Genomic DNA, 6,726 nt, shown 5'->3' on the forward strand with positions numbered 1-6,726 from the left:
AGGGAGCAGATGGAATGAAGAATTATTAACAAGAAGATAAATAAATGGCGAAAGAACGGGGAGGAGAAAGAAGAACAGATGGTAATCAAGGAATATGAGTTATAATTTGAGCCTTTTGTTTCTTCAAAGAAGCATACCTACAATGAAGCAAATAAATGAATTGAGAGGTGAAGAGAAAGTGATGAATGGAAGTGAGAGAGCAATGAATGACAAAACAAGGGCAAATGAGGCTAGTAGGAATGGAAATGTGAGGCTGGGCTACATCCACACTACGCTGGATAATTTTGAAAACAAAGCCTTTTCTCTTCGTTTTGACCTTCCGTCCACACTGAAACAGCGTTTTTAGCCCCCGAAAACGGAGATTTTCAGAAACGGTCTCCAGAGTGAATAAATCTGAAAACACCTAATATCCGTTATAGTGTGTACGGGGTAAATGGAGAGATTTAAAAACGCTGTCATGACAACACCACAACAACAATACTTTTTCTGCTCTGCTTGGTACTGTGCAAGCACTGCAATACGGCTGTTACAACACGCAGTTGGTGTGAACGGAGTGAGAGTTAAATTGTAAAGTGAAATTTGCAGTGTTTTGACTATTTAAAAACACTGTCATGACGTGCCGGAACAGATGGCGGCAGCGCGGTGTTTCGTTGTTTTCTTGAACGCAACCCCCCACACAACCTAACAGTTTCAGAACAGACGGCCACGAGACTGAAGCCAGAAGAGTTAGAAATGTACTCACCAAATACTTTGACCCATAGCTTACTGAATAAATAAGTATACTCACTTTGCTCTGTTTTCTGTCCTTGCTTGTATGAAGGTGGTTTACCTATTTATGCAAGTACTTCTCTGACAATGGATGTGTAACAGCCTAATGTAACATTGTATGGAAATGCAAGATAACACTGATGCACATGTTTTATACATTTAACAAGGTGCTTTATTAATGCAACAGAGTTAGTCAATTTTTCAATGTTCGTTATCAGCCGGATCATACTGTCCGTGACCTCTCTGTCGGTTGTCTGCATACGCTCCAGTATTTGTTTTTTTTTTAGTTTTAAGTCCTCCGCAATTCCTTTGAAGTTTTTCTATTCTGTAACTGGACAAATGCACACTAAGTATACCGTTTCCTCTTCTCTTGTTTTCTGTGTGTCCTGTGCGTGCCCAGTATTGGAGATTCGCCCAAATATCTGTGTTAGTGTGGACAGAGATATTTTGAAAAATGCTTAGTGTGTACGCCTGTCGTTTTTACTGGAAACCTGCGTTTTCAAAATTATCCGGACGTAGTGCGGACGCCAAAGTGCAAAGCATAGTACTAACAGTCACACTCAGCAAAAAGCACACATGCCACATGCAAGAGAGCAAGCATGTGTAAGATATCGGTAAAATATTGTCATGCAAAAAAATAGTCCAGTCCCTGAGTCCACGAATCCCACAGAAATTTGCAGTCGACTGCAATTCAGCTTGTCTACTGCCGGGCGAATACTGGGGGTGGGGGGAGTACTGACTCCAGCCTGGACATTCTGGTGGAGGACACTGCCTCCGATGCCCCTCTCCTGGCAGCCGTAAACAGGTGACACCAGGGCTTGAGGCCTAGTGCTTGCTATGATCGAGGTCACACACAGTTCGCCCACCGTCTGCCAATAAATTATACTTTATACTTTATTGTCGCCAAACAATTGGTACTAGAATGTACAATCATCACAGTGATATTTGATTCTGTGCTTCCCACTCCCTGGATTACAAATATTAAATATTAAAAATGGTTAACATTAGTAAATATTAAAAATCATAAATAGAAAATAGAAAAATGTGAAGTAAGGTAGTGCAAAAAAAAACCGAGAGGCAGGTCCGGATATTTGGAGGGTACGGCCCAGATCCGGGTCAGGATCCGTTCAGCAGTCTTATCACAGTTGGAAAGAAGCTGTTCCCAAATCTGGCCGTAGGAGTCTTCAAGCTCCTGAGCCTTCTCCCGGAGGGAAGAGGGACAAAAAGTATGTTGGCTGGATAGGTCATGTCCTTGATTATCCTGGCAGCACTACTCCGACAGCGTGCGGTGTAAAGTGAGTCCACGGATGGAAGATTGGTTTGTGTGATGTGCTGCACTGTGTTCACGATCTTCTGCAGCTTCTTTTGGTCTTGGACAGGACAACTTCCATAGCAGGCTGTGATGCACCCTAGAAGAATGCTTTCTGCAGTGCATCTATAAAAATTAGTGAGGGTTTTAGGGGACAGGCCAAATTTCTTCAGTTTTCTCAGGAAGTAAAGGCACTGGTGGGCCTTCTTGGCAGTGAACTCTGCTTGGTCAGACCAAGTCAGGTCATTTATGATATTGACCCCGAGGAACTTAAAGCCATGCAGCATTCCACATTAACAATGTCCAAAAGGGTCTTGCGATCACAAGAAGAGTGACTAAGACAACTCACTATTAGACTGCACGCCGCCTTCGCGCAGCGACTCCCCCGAAGTCTCTCTGATGCAAGCAGCAGCACGATCTGCACCAAGTCCAGCACCTTCAGTTTCTTTACCAATGAGAAACTCACTGATGGGGTAGACCTGCAGGTCATGAAGTTCTTGATATCTAGCACAATCTTGAGATCATAAAAAATGTTTAAAAAGGACAGTAGCATCCTTTGTTGACCCTATAGAAGATGCTGTGATCAAACATGCTAAGGGTTGGAAGAATGGGTGATTTCAAAGTTCAAAGTAAATTTATTATCAAAGCACATACTGTATATGTTGTCATATACAATCCTGAGATTCATTTTTTACGGGCATTTTTCAATATGTCCATATAGAATAATAACCATAATTGAATCAATGAAAGACCACACCAAGTTGGATGTTGAACCAGTGTGCAAAAGACAACTACTCATTTGCAAATACAGAAAAAAAAGAAATAATAAAAATTAAATAAGCAATAAATATCGAGAACTCGAGATGAAGAATCCTTGAAAGTGAGTCTATAGGTTGTGGAAACGTTTCAATGATGGGGTAAGTGAAGTTAAGCGATCTTACCCCTTTGGTTCAAGAGCCTGATGGTTGAGGGGTAATAACTGGTCCTGAGCCTGGTGGTGTGATTCCTGAGCATCTTGTATCTTCTTCCTGATGGCAGCAGTGAGAAGGGAGTATGATCTGGGTGGTGTGGTTAGCTGATGACGGATGTTGCTTTCCTGCAACAATGCTTTGTGTAGATGTGCCCAATAGTGTAATCAAGAGTAAAGGCAATCTATATGGACTCTTCATCTCACAATCCACCTCATTATGATCTTACATTTTATTGTTTATCTGCACTGCACTTTCCCTGTAGCTGTCAGCCAGGGTTTCTTTCTTATCATAAATACCCTTCTTGTGCAAGATAGTGGAGCCATAAACCCTATCGCCAGTTGCAGCCACTGACTTCTGCAGCTCACTCAGAGTGACTGTCGGCATCACAGTAGCCTCTCTTTCAAGTGCAATTCTTCTTTGGCGACTAAGTTTAGAGGGGACATCTGACCCAGGCATTGTGGCTGTGGTTTCATATTTTTCCACTTTTTCACTATGGATTGCTCTGAGCTCCGAGGTATGTTCAGTGCCTTTGTGAAGGTCTTGTAGCCTTCCCCAGATCTGTGTTTCTCTATTTTCATTTCCCTGACTTGTCTTGAATGTTCTTTTGTTTTCATTTTGGATCAGTCTGTTGAAAATCTACCATACCATTGGACCTTGCAGAGAGAAGGGATGTTTATTCTTATGAATGCATTGAGAACGAGTGATCCTCTGATTTTCTACATCAACAATTGAGTGAGTGAGTTGGTAAGGTAATATTGCACCTGAGGGAAGTTAGTTTAGTAATTATAAAGGGGATGAACAGTTCTTCAGCCTCACAATTCTGGATTTTAATTTTTTTGTAAATTGTTGACAGGTTTTGGAATTTTTCTTTTGATTTGACATGCTGCACACCATTTTGGAGATTAGTTTAAAAATCCTACTTCAATATATTTTACATTTAGAAAATGGGACAGTAAAATGTGAAACATTATGGGGTCTGTATACTTTTTCAAGACACTGTATCTGAAAGGAAAGTAAGAAGAGGTGTGATCTAGGTAGGATTTCCAACATAGCACAGGTATAGACTCAGAAGGCTGTGTCAGGATTATTAAGTGATTTAACTCCCCTGCAACTCTAACCTGTTTGATTTAGGGAGGTCACGTCCAAATCCAAGGTTAGTTCCTAATTTAGTTCTGCTGGTTGCTGTCACATTTCTCAAGTGCTTGGTGGTTTCTACAGTTCTGGATAATTCCTAAAGTCTTTAGGAAGTGATGTGGGTGCACTGAATATGTTTACCTTAATTTCAAGGCATCTGCACCAGCAATTGCTCGCCAATATGGGTTCTTTAATACACACTCACATTGGAACCCATACCATACAGAGGGCACACGGAGGAGGATGCTTCTTGAAGGAGAGAGAGGAGGAGGAGTAAAAGCCAATGGGAAAATTGCTCAAGCAAGAGAAAATCTGTAGGTGCTGGAAATCCGAGCAACACACACATTTCCTATCAGAGCCACAGCAATGAAACGTTTGATCTTCAGCAGGGAGGACATCAAAAACCTGCTGCAGACAACAGAGCAGGGCAAGGGCAGAAATAGCCAGTCATTGTGACTGCAGTCATAATCTTTAAAGTGTCAACAGATGTTTTGAATGCTTGTCTCCGAGTTCACCCACATTTCTTGCCCTCACTGATATGGAGTCTTGAATGTTTGGGCCTTCACAACACCGAAGTACCTTCTTCTGACACAGCCAGTGACCTGCAGATGAACTCTCTACCTTCAGCCCGTGGCCGTGATGTTATTTCTTTCCGAGCCAAGTGCATGCGAGTAACCTGGATCAATGGAAGAATGAGTCCCTGTGAGAGACACGTGTAGAGTGTGTGACGGAGAGGTGGTGCATTTGATGGATAGTGCACTTGAAAATATATTTGAGGTGATACTTGTGAGGTCACTGAACTTTTGCACGTTGCTTGTTTCTCAGTCTTTGCTTATATATAGTTTTTATTTGTTTTTCTATTGTACTCTATCTTCTTGTAAATACCTGTAAGAAATAAATCTCAAGGTATTATATGACATATACAGTACGTACTTTAATAAAGGTTGGTTGGCATCCATCTGTCTCGAAGGACAATGGGTGATGATGATCATCATCACAAGCCTGGGCGGAAGGTATGGATAGAAATCCTGAGATGCCCAGTTGTCAAGATCTCCCTCTTGGCTTCACCGGTTTAATAATAAACTTTGATAATAGCGATGGGTGGCTGAAGTGAACATAGAACATAGAATAGTACAGCACAGTACAGGCCCTTCGGTCCACAATGTTGTGCCGACCCTCAAATCCTGCCTCCCATATAACCCCCCACCTTAAATTCCTCCAAATACCTGTCCAGTAGTCTCTTAAATTTTACTAGTGTATCTGCCTCTACCACTGACTCAGGCAGTGCATTCCATGCACCAATCACTCTCTGAGTAAAAAAACCTTCCTCTAATATCACCCTTGAACTTCTCACCCCTTACGTTAAAGCCACGTCTTCTTGTATTGAGCAGTGGTGCCCTGGGGAAGAGGTGCTGGCTGTCCAGTCTATTTATTCCTCTTAATATCTTCTATACCTCTAACATGTCTCCTCTCATACTCCTCTTCTCCAAAGAGTAAAGCCCTAGCTCCCTTAATCTCTGATCGTAATGCATACTCTCTAAACTAGGCAGCTTCCTGGTAAATCTCCTCTGTACCCTTTCCAATGCTTCCACATTCTTCCTATAGTGAAGTGACCAGAACTGGACACAGTATTCCAAGTGTGGCCTAACCAGAGTTTTATAGAGCTGCATCATTACCCCATGACTCTTAAACTTTATCCCTCGAGTTATGAAAGCTAACACCCCATAAGCTTTCTTAACTACCCTACCTACCTGTGAGGCAACTTTCAGGGATCTATGGACATGTACCCCCAGATCCCTCTGCTCCTTAACACTACCAAGTATTCTGGCATGTACTTTGTACTCTGCCTTGGAGTTTGTCCTTCCAAAGTGTACCACCTCACACTTCTCCGGGTTGAACTCCATCTGCCACTTCTGCATCCTATCAATGCCTCTCTGCAATCTTCGACAATCCTCTGCGCTGTCCACAACACCACCAACATTTGTGTTGTCTGCAAACTTGCCAACCCACCCTTCTACCCCCACATCCAGGTTGTTAATAAAAATCACGAAAAGCAGAGGTCCCAGAACAGATCCTTGTGGGACACCAATAGTCACAACCCTCCAATCTGAATGTACTCCCTCCACCACGACCCTCTGCCTTCTGCAGGCAAGCCAATTCTGAATCCACCTGGCTAAACCTCTCTGGATCCCATGCCTTCTGACTTTCTGAAGAACATTGTCAAATGCCTTACTAAAATCCACGTAGATCACATCCACTGCACTACCCTCATCTATATACCTGGTCACCTCCTCAAAGAACTCTATCAGGCTTGTTAGACACGATCTGCCCTTCACAAAGCCATGCTGACTGTCCCTGATCAGACCATGATTCCCTAAATGCCCATAGACCCTATCTCTAAGAATCTTTTCCAATAGCTTTCCCACCACAGATGTAAGGCTCACTGGTCTATAATTACCTGGACTATCCCTTCTACCTTTTTTGAACAAGGGGACAATATTTGCCTCCCTCCAATCCTCCGGTACCATTACCGTGGACAACGAG

This window comes from Mobula hypostoma, chromosome 1 (assembly GCF_963921235.1).
Source record: "Mobula hypostoma chromosome 1, sMobHyp1.1, whole genome shotgun sequence".
Lineage (NCBI taxonomy): Eukaryota > Metazoa > Chordata > Chondrichthyes > Myliobatiformes > Myliobatidae > Mobula > Mobula hypostoma.